This window comes from Cucumis melo, chromosome 12 (assembly GCF_025177605.1).
Source record: "Cucumis melo cultivar AY chromosome 12, USDA_Cmelo_AY_1.0, whole genome shotgun sequence".
In the NCBI taxonomy this organism is placed as follows: Eukaryota; Viridiplantae; Streptophyta; class Magnoliopsida; order Cucurbitales; family Cucurbitaceae; genus Cucumis; species Cucumis melo.
The window spans coordinates 3,640,014-3,652,515 of record NC_066868.1 but is presented as its reverse complement, the minus strand read 5'-3'; the positions used below and the strand labels follow the sequence as shown (position 1 = coordinate 3,652,515).

The window sequence follows — 12,502 nt, the reverse complement described above, 5'->3', positions numbered from 1 at the left end:
GAAAACACGGTGGGAGAAAGAAACAAAATGGTAGGATTGAAAAAAATAATAATAAAAAAAATAGAAAAAGGGGTGCAACACGAGGACTTCCCAAGTGGACACCCAACTTAGTACTACTCTCGCCCAAGCACGCTTAACTGCGGAGTTCTGATGGGATCCGGTGCATTAGTGCTGGTATGATCGCACCCATCACGGAATGCGCAGAAAATGCATATAAGCCATGTCGGCCAGAATCTCCCACGCATGCTCGACCGGTCGGAACGGCCACCGGGACCCGCACGAGCGTGTGCATGAGCATACGAGCCGGGGCGGCTGCACGACTTGAAAACACGGTGGGAGAAAGAAACAAAATGGTAGGATTGAAAAAAATAATAATAAAAAAAATAGAAAAAGGGGTGCAACACGAGGACTTCCCAAGTGGTCACCCAACTTAGTACTACTCTCGCCCAAGCACGCATAACTGCGGAGTTCTGATGGGATCCGGTGCATTAGTGCTGGTATGATCGCACCCATCACGGAATGCGCAGAAAATGCATATAAGCCATGTCGGCCAGAATCTCCCACGCATGCTCGACCGGTCGGAACGGCCACCGGGACCCGCACGAGCGTGTGCATGAGCATACGAGCCGGGGCGGCTGCACGACTTGAAAACACGGTGGGAGAAAGAAACAAAATGGTAGGATTGAAAAAATAATAATAAAAAAAATAGAAAAAGGGGTGCAACAGGAGGACTTCCCAAGTGGTCACCCAACTTAGTACTACTCTCGCCCAAGCACGCTTAACTGCGGAGTTCTGATGGGATCCGGTGCATTAGTGCTGGTATGATCGCACCCATCACGGAATGCGCAGAAAATGCATATAAGCCATGTCGGCCAGAATCTCCCACGCATGCTCGACCGGTCGGAACGGCCACCGGGACCTACACGAGCGTGTGCATGAGCATACGAGCCGGGGCGGCTGCACGACTTGAAAACACGGTGGGAGAAAGAAACAAAATGGTAGGATTGAAAAAAATAATAATAAAAAAAATAGAAAAAGGGGTGCAACACGAGGACTTCCCAAGTGGTCACCCAACTTAGTACTACTCTCGCCCAAGCACGCTTAACTGCGGAGTTCTGATGGGATCCGGTGCATTAGTGCTGGTATGATCGCACCCATCACGGAATGCGCAGAAAATGCATATAAGCCATGTCGGCCAGAATCTCCCACGCATGCTCGACCGGTCGGAACGGCCACCGGGACCCGCACGAGCATGTGCATGAGCATACGAGCCGGGGCGGCTGCACGACTTGAAAACACGGTGGGAGAAAGAAACAAAATGGTAGGATTGAAAAAAATAATAATAAAAAAAATAGAAAAAGGGGTGCAACACGAGGACTTCCCAAGTGGTCACCCAACTTAGTACTACTCTCGCCCAAGCACGCTTAACTGCGGAGATCTGATGGGACCCGGTGCATTAGTGCTGGTATGATCGCACCCATCACGGAATGCGCAGAAAATGCATATAAGCCATGTCGGCCAGAATCTCCCACGCATGCTCGACCGGTCGGAACGGCCACCGGGACCCGCACGAGCGTGTGCATGAGCATACGACCCGGGGCGGCTGCACGACTTGAAAACACGGTGGGAGAAAGAAACAAAATGGTAGGATTGAAAAAAATAATAATAAAAAAAATAGAAAAAGGGGTGCAACACGAGGACTTCCCAAGTGGTCACCCAACTTAGTACTACTCTCGCCCAACCACGCTTAACTACGGAGTTCTGATGGGATCCGGTGCATTAGTGATGGTATGATCGCACCCATCACGGAATGCGCAGAAAATGCATATAAGCCATGTCGGCCAAAATCTCCCACGCATGCTCGACCGGTCGGAACGGCCACCGGGACCCGCACGAGCGTGTGCATGAGCATACGAGCCGGGGCGGCTGCACGACTTGAAAACACGGTGGGAGAAAGAAACAAAATGGTAGGATTGAAAAAAATAATAATAAAAAAAATAGAAAAAGGGGTGCAAAACGAGGACTTCCCAAGTGGTCACCCACCTTAGTACTACTCTCGCCCAAGCACGCTTAACTGCGGAGTTCTGATGGGATCCGGTGCATTAGTGCTGGTATGATCGCACCCATCACGGAATGCGCAGAAAATGCATATAAGCCATGTCGGCCAGAATCTCCCACGCATGCTCGACCGGTCGGAACGGCCACCGGGACCCGCACGAGCGTGTGCATGAGCATACGAGCCGGGGCGGCTGCACGACTTGAAAACACGGTGGGAGAAAGAAACAAAATGGTAGGATTGAAAAAAATAATAATAAAAAAAATAGAAAAAGGGGTGCAACACGAGGACTTCCCAAGTGGTCACCCACCTTAGTACTACTCTCGCCCAAGCACGCTTAACTGCGGAGTTCTGATGGGATCCGGTGCATTAGTGCTGGTATGATCGCACCCATCACGGAATGCGCAGAAAATGCATATAAGCCATGTCGGCCAGAATCTCCCACGCATGCTCGACCGGTCGGAACGGCCACCGGGACCCGCACGAGCGTGTGCATGAGCATACGAGCCGGGGCGGCTGCACGACTTGAAAACACGGTGGGAGAAAGAAACAAAATGGTAGGATTGAAAAAAATAATAATAAAAAAAATAGAAAAATGGGTGCAACACGAGGACTTCCCAAGTGGTCACCCAACTTAGTACTACTCTCGCCCAAGCACGCTTAACTGCGGAGTTCTGAAGGGATCCGGTGCATTAGTGCTGGTATGATCGCACCCATCACGGAATGCGCAGAAAATGCATATAAGCCATGTCGGCCAGAATCTCCCACGCATGCTCGACCGGTCGGAACGGCCACCGGGACCCGCACGAGCGTGTGCATGAGCATACGAGCCGGGGCGGCTGCACGACTTGAAAACACGGTGGGAGAAAGAAACAAAATGGTAGGATTGAAAAAAATAATAATAAAAAAAATAGAAAAAGGGGTGCAACACGAGGACTTCCCAAGTGGTCACCCACCTTAGTACTACTCTCGCCCAAGCACGCTTAACTGCGGAGTTCTGATGGGATCCGGTGCATTAGTGCTGGTATGATCGCACCCATCACGGAATGCGCAGAAAATGCATATAAGCCATGTCGGCCAGAATCTCCCACGCATGCTCGACCGGTCGGAACGGCCACCGGGACCCGCACGAGCGTGTGCATGAGCATACGAGCCGGGGCGGCTGCACGACTTGAAAACACGGTGGGAGAAAGAAACAAAATGGTAGGATTGAAAAAAATAATAATAAAAAAAATAGAAAAAGGGGTGCAACACGAGGACTTCCCAAGTGGTCACCCAACTTAGTACTACTCTCGCCCAAGCACGCTTAACTGCGGAGTTCTGATGGGATCCGGTGCATTAGTGCTGGTATGATCGCACCCATCACGGAATGCGCAGAAAATGCATATAAGCCATGTCGGCCAGAATCTCCCACGCATGCTCGACCGGTCGGAACGGCCACCGGGACCCGCACGAGCATGTGCATGAGCATACGAGCCGGGGCGGCTGCACGACTTGAAAACACGGTGGGAGAAAGAAACAAAATGGTAGGATTGAAAAAAATAATAATAAAAAAAATAGAAAAAGGGGTGCAACACGAGGACTTCCCAAGTGGTCACCCAACTTAGTACTACTCTCGCCCAAGCACGCTTAACTGCGGAGATCTGATGGGACCCGGTGCATTAGTGCTGGTATGATCGCACCCATCACGGAATGCGCAGAAAATGCATATAAGCCATGTCGGCCAGAATCTCCCACGCATGCTCGACCGGTCGGAACGGCCACCGGGACCCGCACGAGCGTGTGCATGAGCATACGACCCGGGGCGGCTGCACGACTTGAAAACACGGTGGGAGAAAGAAACAAAATGGTAGGATTGAAAAAAATAATAATAAAAAAAATAGAAAAAGGGGTGCAACACGAGGACTTCCCAAGTGGTCACCCAACTTAGTACTACTCTCGCCCAACCACGCTTAACTACGGAGTTCTGATGGGATCCGGTGCATTAGTGATGGTATGATCGCACCCATCACGGAATGCGCAGAAAATGCATATAAGCCATGTCGGCCAAAATCTCCCACGCATGCTCGACCGGTCGGAACGGCCACCGGGACCCGCACGAGCGTGTGCATGAGCATACGAGCCGGGGCGGCTGCACGACTTGAAAACACGGTGGGAGAAAGAAACAAAATGGTAGGATTGAAAAAAATAATAATAAAAAAAATAGAAAAAGGGGTGCAAAACGAGGACTTCCCAAGTGGTCACCCACCTTAGTACTACTCTCGCCCAAGCACGCTTAACTGCGGAGTTCTGATGGGATCCGGTGCATTAGTGCTGGTATGATCGCACCCATCACGGAATGCGCAGAAAATGCATATAAGCCATGTCGGCCAGAATCTCCCACGCATGCTCGACCGGTCGGAACGGCCACCGGGACCCGCACGAGCGTGTGCATGAGCATACGAGCCGGGGCGGCTGCACGACTTGAAAACACGGTGGGAGAAAGAAACAAAATGGTAGGATTGAAAAAAATAATAATAAAAAAAATAGAAAAAGGGGTGCAACACGAGGACTTCCCAAGTGGTCACCCACCTTAGTACTACTCTCGCCCAAGCACGCTTAACTGCGGAGTTCTGATGGGATCCGGTGCATTAGTGCTGGTATGATCGCACCCATCACGGAATGCGCAGAAAATGCATATAAGCCATGTCGGCCAGAATCTCCCACGCATGCTCGACCGGTCGGAACGGCCACCGGGACCCGCACGAGCGTGTGCATGAGCATACGAGCCGGGGCGGCTGCACGACTTGAAAACACGGTGGGAGAAAGAAACAAAATGGTAGGATTGAAAAAAATAATAATAAAAAAAATAGAAAAATGGGTGCAACACGAGGACTTCCCAAGTGGTCACCCAACTTAGTACTACTCTCGCCCAAGCACGCTTAACTGCAGAGTTCTGAAGGGATCCGGTGCATTAGTGCTGGTATGATCGCACCCATCACGGAATGCGCAGAAAATGCATATAAGCCATGTCGGCCAGAATCTCCCACGCATGCTCGACCGGTCGGAACGGCCACCGGGACCTGCACGAGCGTGTGCATGAGCATACGAGCCGGGGCGGCTGCACGACTTGAAAACACGGTGGGAGAAAGAAACAAAATGGTAGGATTGAAAAAAATAATAATAAAAAAAATAGAAAAAGGGGTGCAACACGAGGACTTCCCAAGTGGTCACCCACCTTAGTACTACTCTCGCCCAAGCACGCTTAACTGCGGAGTTCTGATGGGATCCGGTGCATTAGTGCTGGTATGATCGCACCCATCACGGAATGCGCAGAAAATGCATATAAGCCATGTCGGCCAGAATCTCCCACGCATGCTCGACCGGTCGGAACGGCCACCGGGACCCGCACGAGCGTGTGCATGAGCATACGAGCCGGGGCGGCTGCACGACTTGAAAACACGGTGGGAGAAAGAAACAAAATGGTAGGATTGAAAAAAATAATAATAAAAAAAATAGAAAAAGGGGTGCAACACGAGGACTTCCCAAGTGGTCACCCAACTTAGTACTACTCTCGCCCAAGCACGCTTAACTGCGGAGTTCTGATGGGATCCGGTGCATTAGTGCTGGTATGATCGCACCCATCACGGAATGCGCAGAAAATGCATATAAGCCATGTCGGCCAGAATCTCCCACGCATGCTCGACCGGTCGGAACGGCCACCGGGACCCGCACGAGCGTGTGCATGAGCATACGAGCCGGGGCGGCTGCACGACTTGAAAACACGGTGGGAGAAAGAAACAAAATGGTAGGATTGAAAAAAATAATAATAAAAAAAATAGAAAAAGGGGTGCAACACGAGGACTTCACAAGTGGTCACCCAACTTAGTACTACTCTCGCCGAAGCACGCTTAACTGCGGAGTTCTGATGGGATCCGGTGCATTAGTGCTGGTATGATCGCACCCATCACGGAACGCGCAGAAAATGCATATAAGCCATGTCGGCCAGAATCTCCCACGCATGCTCGACCGGTCGGAACGGCCACCGGGACCCGCACGAGCGTGTGCATGAGCATACGGCCCGGGGCGGCTGCACGACTTGAAAACACGGTGGGAGAAAGAAACAAAATGGTAGGATTGAAAAAAATAATAATAAAAAAAATAGAAAAAGGGGTGCAACACGAGGACTTCCCAAGTGGTCACCCAACTTAGTACTACTCTCGCCCAAGCACGCTTAACTGCGGAGTTCTGATGGGATCCGGTGCATTAGTGCTGGTATGATCGCACCCATCACGGAATGCGCAGAAAATGCATATAAGCCATGTCGGCCAGAATCTCCCACGCATGCTCGACCGGTCGGAACGGCCACCGGGACCCGCACGAGCGTGTGCATGAGCATACGAGTCGGGGCGGCTGCACGACTTGAAAACACGGTGGGAGAAAGAAACAAAATGGTAGGATTGAAAAAAATAATAATAAAAAAAATAGAAAAAGGGGTGCAACACGAGGACTTCCCAAGTGGTCACCCAAGTTAGTACTACTCTCGCCCAAGCACGCTTAACTGCGGAGTTCTGATGGGATCCGGTGCATTAGTGCTGGTATGATCGCACCCATCGCGGAATGCGCAGAAAATGCATATAAGCCATGTCGGCCAGAATCTCCCACGCATGCTCGACCGGTCGGAACGGCCACCGGGACCCGCACGAGCGTGTGCATGAGCATACGAGTCGGGGCGGCTGCACGACTTGAAAACACGGTGGCAGAAAGAAACAAAATGGTAGGATTGAAAAAAATAATAATAAAAAAAATAGAAAAAGGGGTGCAACACGAGGACTTCCCAAGTGGTCACCCAACTTAGTACTACTCTCGCCCAAGCACGCTTAACTGCGGAGTTCTGATGGGATCCGGTGCATTAGTGCTGGTATGATCGCACCCATCACGGAATGCGCAGAAAATGCATATAAGCCATGTCGGCCAGAATCTCCCACGCATGCTCGACCGGTCGGAACGGCCACCGGGACCCGCACGAGCGTGTGCATGAGCATACGAGCCGGGGCGGCTGCACGACTTGAAAACACGGTGGGAGAAAGAAACAAAATGGTAGGATTGAAAAAAATAATAATAAAAAAAATAGAAAAAGGGGTGCAACACGAGGACTTCCCAAGTGGTCACCCAACTTAGTACTACTCTCGCCCAAGCACGCTTAACTGCGGAGTTCTGATGGGATCCGGTGCATTAGTGCTGGTATGATCGCACCCATCACGGAATGCGCAGAAAATGCATATAAGCCATGTCGGCCAGAATCTCCCACGCATGCTCGACCGGTCGGAACGGCCACCGGGACCCGCACGAGCGTCTGCATGAGCATACGAGTCGGGGCGGCTGCACGACTTGAAAACACGGTGGGAGAAAGAAACAAAATGGTAGGATTGAAAAAAATAATAATAAAAAAAATAGAAAAAGGGGTGCAACACGAGGACTTCCCAAGTGGTCACCCAACTTAGTACTACTCTCGCCCAAGCACGCTTAACTGCGGAGTTCTGATGGGATCCGGTGCATTAGTGCTGGTATGATCGCAGCCATCACGGAATGCGCAGAAAATGCATATAAGCCAAGTCGGCCAGAATCTCCCACGCATGCTCGACCGGTCGGAACGGCCACCGGGACCCGCACGAGCGTGTGCATGAGCATACGAGTCGGGGCGGCTGCACGACTTGAAAACACGGTGGGAGAAAGAAACAAAATGGTAGGATTGAAAAAAATAATAATAAAAAAAATAGAAAAAGGGGTGCAACACGAGGACTTCCCAAGTGGTCACCCAACTTAGTACTACTCTCGCCCAAGCACGCTTAACCGCGGAGTTCTGATGGGATCCGGTGCATTAGTGATGGTATGATCGCACCCATCACGGAATGCGCAGAAAATGCATATAAGCCATGTCGGCCAGAATCTCCCACGCATGCTCGACCGGTCGGAACGGCCACCGGGACCCGCACGAGCGTGTGCATGAGCATACGACCCGGGGCGGCTGCACGACTTGAAAACACGGTGGGAGAAAGAAACAAAATGGTGGGATTGAAAAAAATAATAATAAAAAAAATAGAAAAAGGGGTGCAACACGAGGACTTCCCAAGTGGTCACCCAACTTAGTACTACTCTCACCCAAGCACGCTTAACTGCGGAGTTCTGTTGGGATCCGGTGCATTAGTGCTGGTATGATCGCACCCATCACGGAATGCGCAGAAAATGCATATAAGCCATGTCGGCCAGAATCTCCCACGCATGCTCGACCGGTCGGAACGGCCACCGGGACCCGCACGAGCGTGTGCATGAGCATACGAGCCGGGGCGGCTGCACGACTTGAAAACACGGTGGGAGAAAGAAACAAAATGGTAGGATTGAAAAAAATAATAATAAAAAAAATAGAAAAAGGGGTGCAACACGAGGACTTCCCAAGTGGTCACCCAACTTAGTACTACTCTCGCCCAAGCACGCTTAACTGCGGAGTTCCGATGGGATCCGGTGCATTAGTGCTGGTATGATCGCACCCATCACGGAATGCGCAGAAAATGCATATAAGCCATGTCGGCCAGAATCTCCCACGCATGCTCGACCGGTCGGAACGGCCACCGGGACCCGCACGAGCGTGTGCATGAGCATACGAGCCGGGGCGGCTGCACGACTTGAAAACACGGTGGGAGAAAGAAACAAAATGGTAGGATTGAAAAAAATAATAATAAAAAAAATAGAAAAAGGGGTGCAACACGAGGACTTCCCAAGTGGTCACCCAACTTAGTACTACTCTCGCCCAAGCACGCTTAACTGCGGAGTTCTGATGGGATCCGGTGCATTAGTGCTGGTATGATCGCACCCATCACGGAATGCGCAGAAAATGCATATAAGCCATGTCGGCCAGAATCTCCCACGCATGCTCGACCGGTCGGAACGGCCACCGGGACCCGCACGAGCGTGTGCATGAGCATACGAGCCGGGGCGGCTGCACGACTTGAAAACACGGTGGGAGAAAGAAACAAAATGGTAGGATTGAAAAAAATAATAATAAAAAAAATAGAAAAAGGGGTGCAACACGAGGACTTCCCAAGTGGTCACCCAACTTAGTACTACTCTCGCCCAAGCACGCTTAACTGCGGAGTTCTGATGGGATCCGGTGCATTAGTGCTGGTATGATCGCACCCATCACGGAATGCGCAGAAAATGCATATAAGCCATGTCGGCCAGAATCTCCCACGCATGCTCGACCGGTCGGAACGGCCACCGGGACCCGCACGAGCGTGTGCATGAGCATACGAGCCGGGGCGGCTGCACGACTTGAAAACACGGTGGGAGAAAGAAACAAAATGGTAGGATTGAAAAAAATAATAATAAAAAAAATAGAAAAAGGGGTGCAACACGAGGACTTCCCAAGTGGTCACCCAACTTAGTAATACTCTCGCCCAAGCACGCTTAACTGCAGAGTTCTGATGGGATCCGGTGCATTAGTGCTGGTATGATCGCACCCATCACGGAATGCGCAGAAAATGCATATAAGCCATGTCGGCCAGAATCTCCCACGCATGCTCGACCGGTCGGAACGGCCACCGGGACCCGCACGAGCGTGTGCATGAGCATACGAGCCGGGGCGGCTGCACGACTTGAAAACACGGTGGGAGAAAGAAACAAAATGGTAGGATTGAAAAAAATAATAATAAAAAAAATAGAAAAAGGGGTGCAACACGAGGACTTCCCAAGTGGTCACCCAACTTAGTACTACTCTCGCCCAAGCACGCTTAACTGCGGAGTTCTGATGGGATCCGGTGCATTAGTGCTGGTATGATCGCACCCATCACGGAATGCGCAGAAAATGCATATAAGCCATGTCGGCCAGAATCTCCCACGCATGCTCGACCGGTCGGAACGGCCACCGGGACCCGCACGAGCGTGTGCATGAGCATACGAGCCGGGGCGGCTGCACGACTTGAAAACACGGTGGGAGAAAGAAACAAAATGGTAGGATTGAAAAAAATAATAATAAAAAAAATAGAAAAAGGGGTGCAACACGAGGACTTCCCAAGTGGTCACCCAACTTAGTACTACTCTCGCCCAACCACGCTTAACTGCGGAGTTCTGATGGGATCCGGTGCATTAGTGCTGGTATGATCGCACCCATCACGGAATGCGCAGAAAATGCATATAAGCCATGTCGGCCAGAATCTCCCACGCATGCTCGACCGGTCGGAACGGCCACCGGGACCCGCACGAGCGTGTGCATGAGCATACGAGCCGGGGCGGCTGCACGACTTGAAAACACGGTGGGAGAAAGAAACAAAATGGTAGGATTGAAAAAAATAATAATAAAAAAAATAGAAAAAGGGGTGCAACACGAGGACTTCCCAAGTGGTCACCCAACTTAGTAATACTCTCGCCCAAGCACGCTTAACTGCAGAGTTCTGATGGGATCCGGTGCATTAGTGCTGGTATGATCGCACCCATCACGGAATGCGCAGAAAATGCATATAAGCCATGTCGGCCAGAATCTCCCACGCATGCTCGACCGGTCGGAACGGCCACCGGGACCCGCACGAGCGTGTGCATGAGCATACGAGCCGGGGCGGCTGCACGACTTGAAAACACGGTGGGAGAAAGAAACAAAATGGTAGGATTGAAAAAAATAATAATAAAAAAAATAGAAAAAGGGGTGCAACACGAGGACTTCCCAAGTGGTCACCCAACTTAGTACTACTCTCGCCCAAGCACGCTTAACTGCGGAGTTCTGATGGGATCCGGTGCATTAGTGCTGGTATGATCGCACCCATCACGGAATGCGCAGAAAATGCATATAAGCCATGTCGGCCAGAATCTCCCACGCATGCTCGACCGGTCGGAACGGCCACCGGGACCCGCACGAGCGTGTGCATGAGCATACGAGCCGGGGCGGCTGCACGACTTGAAAACACGGTGGGAGAAAGAAACAAAATGGTAGGATTGAAAAAAATAATAATAAAAAAAATAGAAAAAGGGGTGCAACACGAGGACTTCCCAAGTGGTCACCCAACTTAGTACTACTCTCGCCCAACCACGCTTAACTGCGGAGTTCTGATGGGATCCGGTGCATTAGTGCTGGTATGATCGCACCCATCACGGAATGCGCAGAAAATGCATATAAGCCATGTCGGCCAGAATCTCCCACGCATGCTCGACCGGTCGGAACGGCCACCGGGACCCGCACGAGCGTGTGCATGAGCATACGAGCCGGGGCGGCTGCACGACTTGAAAACACGGTGGGAGAAAGAAACAAAATGGTAGGATTGAAAAAAATAATAATAAAAAAAATAGAAAAAGGGGTGCAACACGAGGACTTCCCAAGTGGTCACCCAACTTAGTAATACTCTCGCCCAAGCACGCTTAACTGCAGAGTTCTGATGGGATCCGGTGCATTAGTGCTGGTATGATCGCACCCATCACGGAATGCGCAGAAAATGCATATAAGCCATGTCGGCCAGAATCTCCCACGCATGCTCGACCGGTCGGAACGGCCACCGGGACCCGCACGAGCGTGTGCATGAGCATACGAGCCGAGGCGGCTGCACGACTTGAAAACACGGTGGGAGAAAGAAACAAAATGGTAGGATTGAAAAAAATAATAATAAAAAAAATAGAAAAAGGGGTGCAACACGAGGACTTCCCAAGTGGTCACCCAACTTAGTACTACTCTCGCCCAAGCACGCTTAACTGCGGAGTTCTGATGGGATCCGGTGCATTAGTGCTGGTATGATCGCACCCATCACGAAATGCGCAGAAAATGCATATAAGCCATGTCGGCCAGAATATCCCACGCATGCTCGACCGGTCGGAACGGCCACCGGGACCCGCACGAGCGTGTGCATGAGCATACGAGCCGGGGCGGCTGCACGACTTGAAAACACGGTGGGAGAAAGAAACAAAATGGTAGGATTGAAAAAAATAATAATAAAAAAAATAGAAAAAGGGGTGCAACACGAGGACTTCCCAAGTGGTCACCCAACTTAGTACTACTCTCGCCCAAGCACGCTTAACTGCGGAGTTCTGATGGGATCCGGTGCATTAGTGCTGGTATGATCGCACCCATCACGGAATGCGCAGAAAATGCATATAAGCCATGTCGGCCAGAATCTCCCACGCATGCTCGACCGGTCGGAACGGCCACCGGGACCCGCACGAGCGTGTGCATGAGCATACGAGCCGGGGCGGCTGCACGACTTGAAAACACGGTGGGAGAAAGAAACAAAATGGTAGGATTGAAAAAAATAATAATAAAAAAAATAGAAAAAGGGGTGCAACACGAGGACTTCCCAAGTGGTCACCCAACTTAGTACTACTCTCGCCCAAGCACGCTTAACTGCGGAGTTCTGATGGGATCCGGTGCATTAGTGCTGGTATGATCGCACCCATCCCGGAATGCGCAGAAAATGCATATAAGCCATGTCGGCC

General features: G+C 51.1%; 39 non-coding genes across 39 annotated transcripts; all 39 read right to left on the bottom strand.

Annotated features, from left to right (window-relative positions):
* Window positions 1–69: 69 nt before the first annotated feature.
* Window positions 70–188, bottom strand: LOC127144561 (5S ribosomal RNA). The gene has a single exon (XR_007816349.1). It is a non-coding gene; the product is annotated as a 5S ribosomal RNA (ribosomal RNA).
* A 204-nt stretch (window positions 189–392) lies between these two features.
* Window positions 393–511, bottom strand: LOC127144854 (5S ribosomal RNA). The gene has a single exon (XR_007816642.1). It is a non-coding gene; the product is annotated as a 5S ribosomal RNA (ribosomal RNA).
* Window positions 512–714: 203 nt separating this feature from the next.
* On the bottom strand, window positions 715–833 carry LOC127144917 (5S ribosomal RNA). Its single transcript, XR_007816704.1, has one exon. It is a non-coding gene; the product is annotated as a 5S ribosomal RNA (ribosomal RNA).
* A 204-nt stretch (window positions 834–1,037) lies between these two features.
* On the bottom strand, window positions 1,038–1,156 carry LOC127145262 (5S ribosomal RNA). The gene has a single exon (XR_007817041.1). It is a non-coding gene; the product is annotated as a 5S ribosomal RNA (ribosomal RNA).
* Window positions 1,157–1,360: 204 nt separating this feature from the next.
* On the bottom strand, window positions 1,361–1,479 carry LOC127144789 (5S ribosomal RNA). The gene has a single exon (XR_007816577.1). It is a non-coding gene; the product is annotated as a 5S ribosomal RNA (ribosomal RNA).
* Window positions 1,480–1,683: 204 nt separating this feature from the next.
* LOC127144745 (5S ribosomal RNA) lies at window positions 1,684–1,802 on the bottom strand. Its single transcript, XR_007816533.1, has one exon. It is a non-coding gene; the product is annotated as a 5S ribosomal RNA (ribosomal RNA).
* A 204-nt stretch (window positions 1,803–2,006) lies between these two features.
* LOC127144542 (5S ribosomal RNA) lies at window positions 2,007–2,125 on the bottom strand. Its single transcript, XR_007816330.1, has one exon. It is a non-coding gene; the product is annotated as a 5S ribosomal RNA (ribosomal RNA).
* Window positions 2,126–2,329: 204 nt separating this feature from the next.
* On the bottom strand, window positions 2,330–2,448 carry LOC127145323 (5S ribosomal RNA). Its single transcript, XR_007817102.1, has one exon. It is a non-coding gene; the product is annotated as a 5S ribosomal RNA (ribosomal RNA).
* A 204-nt stretch (window positions 2,449–2,652) lies between these two features.
* Window positions 2,653–2,771, bottom strand: LOC127144792 (5S ribosomal RNA). The gene has a single exon (XR_007816580.1). It is a non-coding gene; the product is annotated as a 5S ribosomal RNA (ribosomal RNA).
* A 204-nt stretch (window positions 2,772–2,975) lies between these two features.
* LOC127145212 (5S ribosomal RNA) lies at window positions 2,976–3,094 on the bottom strand. Its single transcript, XR_007816991.1, has one exon. It is a non-coding gene; the product is annotated as a 5S ribosomal RNA (ribosomal RNA).
* Window positions 3,095–3,298: 204 nt separating this feature from the next.
* Window positions 3,299–3,417, bottom strand: LOC127145251 (5S ribosomal RNA). The gene has a single exon (XR_007817030.1). It is a non-coding gene; the product is annotated as a 5S ribosomal RNA (ribosomal RNA).
* Window positions 3,418–3,621: 204 nt separating this feature from the next.
* LOC127144788 (5S ribosomal RNA) lies at window positions 3,622–3,740 on the bottom strand. Its single transcript, XR_007816576.1, has one exon. It is a non-coding gene; the product is annotated as a 5S ribosomal RNA (ribosomal RNA).
* Window positions 3,741–3,944: 204 nt separating this feature from the next.
* Window positions 3,945–4,063, bottom strand: LOC127144744 (5S ribosomal RNA). The gene has a single exon (XR_007816532.1). It is a non-coding gene; the product is annotated as a 5S ribosomal RNA (ribosomal RNA).
* A 204-nt stretch (window positions 4,064–4,267) lies between these two features.
* LOC127144540 (5S ribosomal RNA) lies at window positions 4,268–4,386 on the bottom strand. Its single transcript, XR_007816328.1, has one exon. It is a non-coding gene; the product is annotated as a 5S ribosomal RNA (ribosomal RNA).
* A 204-nt stretch (window positions 4,387–4,590) lies between these two features.
* LOC127145101 (5S ribosomal RNA) lies at window positions 4,591–4,709 on the bottom strand. The gene has a single exon (XR_007816880.1). It is a non-coding gene; the product is annotated as a 5S ribosomal RNA (ribosomal RNA).
* A 204-nt stretch (window positions 4,710–4,913) lies between these two features.
* On the bottom strand, window positions 4,914–5,032 carry LOC127144923 (5S ribosomal RNA). The gene has a single exon (XR_007816710.1). It is a non-coding gene; the product is annotated as a 5S ribosomal RNA (ribosomal RNA).
* Window positions 5,033–5,236: 204 nt separating this feature from the next.
* On the bottom strand, window positions 5,237–5,355 carry LOC127144524 (5S ribosomal RNA). Its single transcript, XR_007816312.1, has one exon. It is a non-coding gene; the product is annotated as a 5S ribosomal RNA (ribosomal RNA).
* Window positions 5,356–5,559: 204 nt separating this feature from the next.
* On the bottom strand, window positions 5,560–5,678 carry LOC127145240 (5S ribosomal RNA). Its single transcript, XR_007817019.1, has one exon. It is a non-coding gene; the product is annotated as a 5S ribosomal RNA (ribosomal RNA).
* A 204-nt stretch (window positions 5,679–5,882) lies between these two features.
* LOC127144973 (5S ribosomal RNA) lies at window positions 5,883–6,001 on the bottom strand. Its single transcript, XR_007816760.1, has one exon. It is a non-coding gene; the product is annotated as a 5S ribosomal RNA (ribosomal RNA).
* Window positions 6,002–6,205: 204 nt separating this feature from the next.
* On the bottom strand, window positions 6,206–6,324 carry LOC127145229 (5S ribosomal RNA). Its single transcript, XR_007817008.1, has one exon. It is a non-coding gene; the product is annotated as a 5S ribosomal RNA (ribosomal RNA).
* Window positions 6,325–6,528: 204 nt separating this feature from the next.
* LOC127144660 (5S ribosomal RNA) lies at window positions 6,529–6,647 on the bottom strand. Its single transcript, XR_007816448.1, has one exon. It is a non-coding gene; the product is annotated as a 5S ribosomal RNA (ribosomal RNA).
* A 204-nt stretch (window positions 6,648–6,851) lies between these two features.
* Window positions 6,852–6,970, bottom strand: LOC127145218 (5S ribosomal RNA). Its single transcript, XR_007816997.1, has one exon. It is a non-coding gene; the product is annotated as a 5S ribosomal RNA (ribosomal RNA).
* Window positions 6,971–7,174: 204 nt separating this feature from the next.
* LOC127145206 (5S ribosomal RNA) lies at window positions 7,175–7,293 on the bottom strand. The gene has a single exon (XR_007816985.1). It is a non-coding gene; the product is annotated as a 5S ribosomal RNA (ribosomal RNA).
* A 204-nt stretch (window positions 7,294–7,497) lies between these two features.
* LOC127144747 (5S ribosomal RNA) lies at window positions 7,498–7,616 on the bottom strand. The gene has a single exon (XR_007816535.1). It is a non-coding gene; the product is annotated as a 5S ribosomal RNA (ribosomal RNA).
* Window positions 7,617–7,820: 204 nt separating this feature from the next.
* Window positions 7,821–7,939, bottom strand: LOC127144984 (5S ribosomal RNA). The gene has a single exon (XR_007816771.1). It is a non-coding gene; the product is annotated as a 5S ribosomal RNA (ribosomal RNA).
* Window positions 7,940–8,143: 204 nt separating this feature from the next.
* Window positions 8,144–8,262, bottom strand: LOC127144928 (5S ribosomal RNA). The gene has a single exon (XR_007816715.1). It is a non-coding gene; the product is annotated as a 5S ribosomal RNA (ribosomal RNA).
* A 204-nt stretch (window positions 8,263–8,466) lies between these two features.
* LOC127144548 (5S ribosomal RNA) lies at window positions 8,467–8,585 on the bottom strand. Its single transcript, XR_007816336.1, has one exon. It is a non-coding gene; the product is annotated as a 5S ribosomal RNA (ribosomal RNA).
* A 204-nt stretch (window positions 8,586–8,789) lies between these two features.
* On the bottom strand, window positions 8,790–8,908 carry LOC127145195 (5S ribosomal RNA). The gene has a single exon (XR_007816974.1). It is a non-coding gene; the product is annotated as a 5S ribosomal RNA (ribosomal RNA).
* A 204-nt stretch (window positions 8,909–9,112) lies between these two features.
* LOC127145184 (5S ribosomal RNA) lies at window positions 9,113–9,231 on the bottom strand. The gene has a single exon (XR_007816963.1). It is a non-coding gene; the product is annotated as a 5S ribosomal RNA (ribosomal RNA).
* A 204-nt stretch (window positions 9,232–9,435) lies between these two features.
* LOC127144937 (5S ribosomal RNA) lies at window positions 9,436–9,554 on the bottom strand. Its single transcript, XR_007816724.1, has one exon. It is a non-coding gene; the product is annotated as a 5S ribosomal RNA (ribosomal RNA).
* A 204-nt stretch (window positions 9,555–9,758) lies between these two features.
* Window positions 9,759–9,877, bottom strand: LOC127145173 (5S ribosomal RNA). Its single transcript, XR_007816952.1, has one exon. It is a non-coding gene; the product is annotated as a 5S ribosomal RNA (ribosomal RNA).
* A 204-nt stretch (window positions 9,878–10,081) lies between these two features.
* Window positions 10,082–10,200, bottom strand: LOC127144893 (5S ribosomal RNA). The gene has a single exon (XR_007816680.1). It is a non-coding gene; the product is annotated as a 5S ribosomal RNA (ribosomal RNA).
* A 204-nt stretch (window positions 10,201–10,404) lies between these two features.
* Window positions 10,405–10,523, bottom strand: LOC127144936 (5S ribosomal RNA). Its single transcript, XR_007816723.1, has one exon. It is a non-coding gene; the product is annotated as a 5S ribosomal RNA (ribosomal RNA).
* A 204-nt stretch (window positions 10,524–10,727) lies between these two features.
* On the bottom strand, window positions 10,728–10,846 carry LOC127145162 (5S ribosomal RNA). The gene has a single exon (XR_007816941.1). It is a non-coding gene; the product is annotated as a 5S ribosomal RNA (ribosomal RNA).
* Window positions 10,847–11,050: 204 nt separating this feature from the next.
* On the bottom strand, window positions 11,051–11,169 carry LOC127144892 (5S ribosomal RNA). Its single transcript, XR_007816679.1, has one exon. It is a non-coding gene; the product is annotated as a 5S ribosomal RNA (ribosomal RNA).
* Window positions 11,170–11,373: 204 nt separating this feature from the next.
* On the bottom strand, window positions 11,374–11,492 carry LOC127144935 (5S ribosomal RNA). Its single transcript, XR_007816722.1, has one exon. It is a non-coding gene; the product is annotated as a 5S ribosomal RNA (ribosomal RNA).
* A 204-nt stretch (window positions 11,493–11,696) lies between these two features.
* LOC127145151 (5S ribosomal RNA) lies at window positions 11,697–11,815 on the bottom strand. The gene has a single exon (XR_007816930.1). It is a non-coding gene; the product is annotated as a 5S ribosomal RNA (ribosomal RNA).
* A 204-nt stretch (window positions 11,816–12,019) lies between these two features.
* On the bottom strand, window positions 12,020–12,138 carry LOC127145140 (5S ribosomal RNA). The gene has a single exon (XR_007816919.1). It is a non-coding gene; the product is annotated as a 5S ribosomal RNA (ribosomal RNA).
* A 204-nt stretch (window positions 12,139–12,342) lies between these two features.
* LOC127145129 (5S ribosomal RNA) lies at window positions 12,343–12,461 on the bottom strand. Its single transcript, XR_007816908.1, has one exon. It is a non-coding gene; the product is annotated as a 5S ribosomal RNA (ribosomal RNA).
* Window positions 12,462–12,502: the final 41 nt, after the last annotated feature.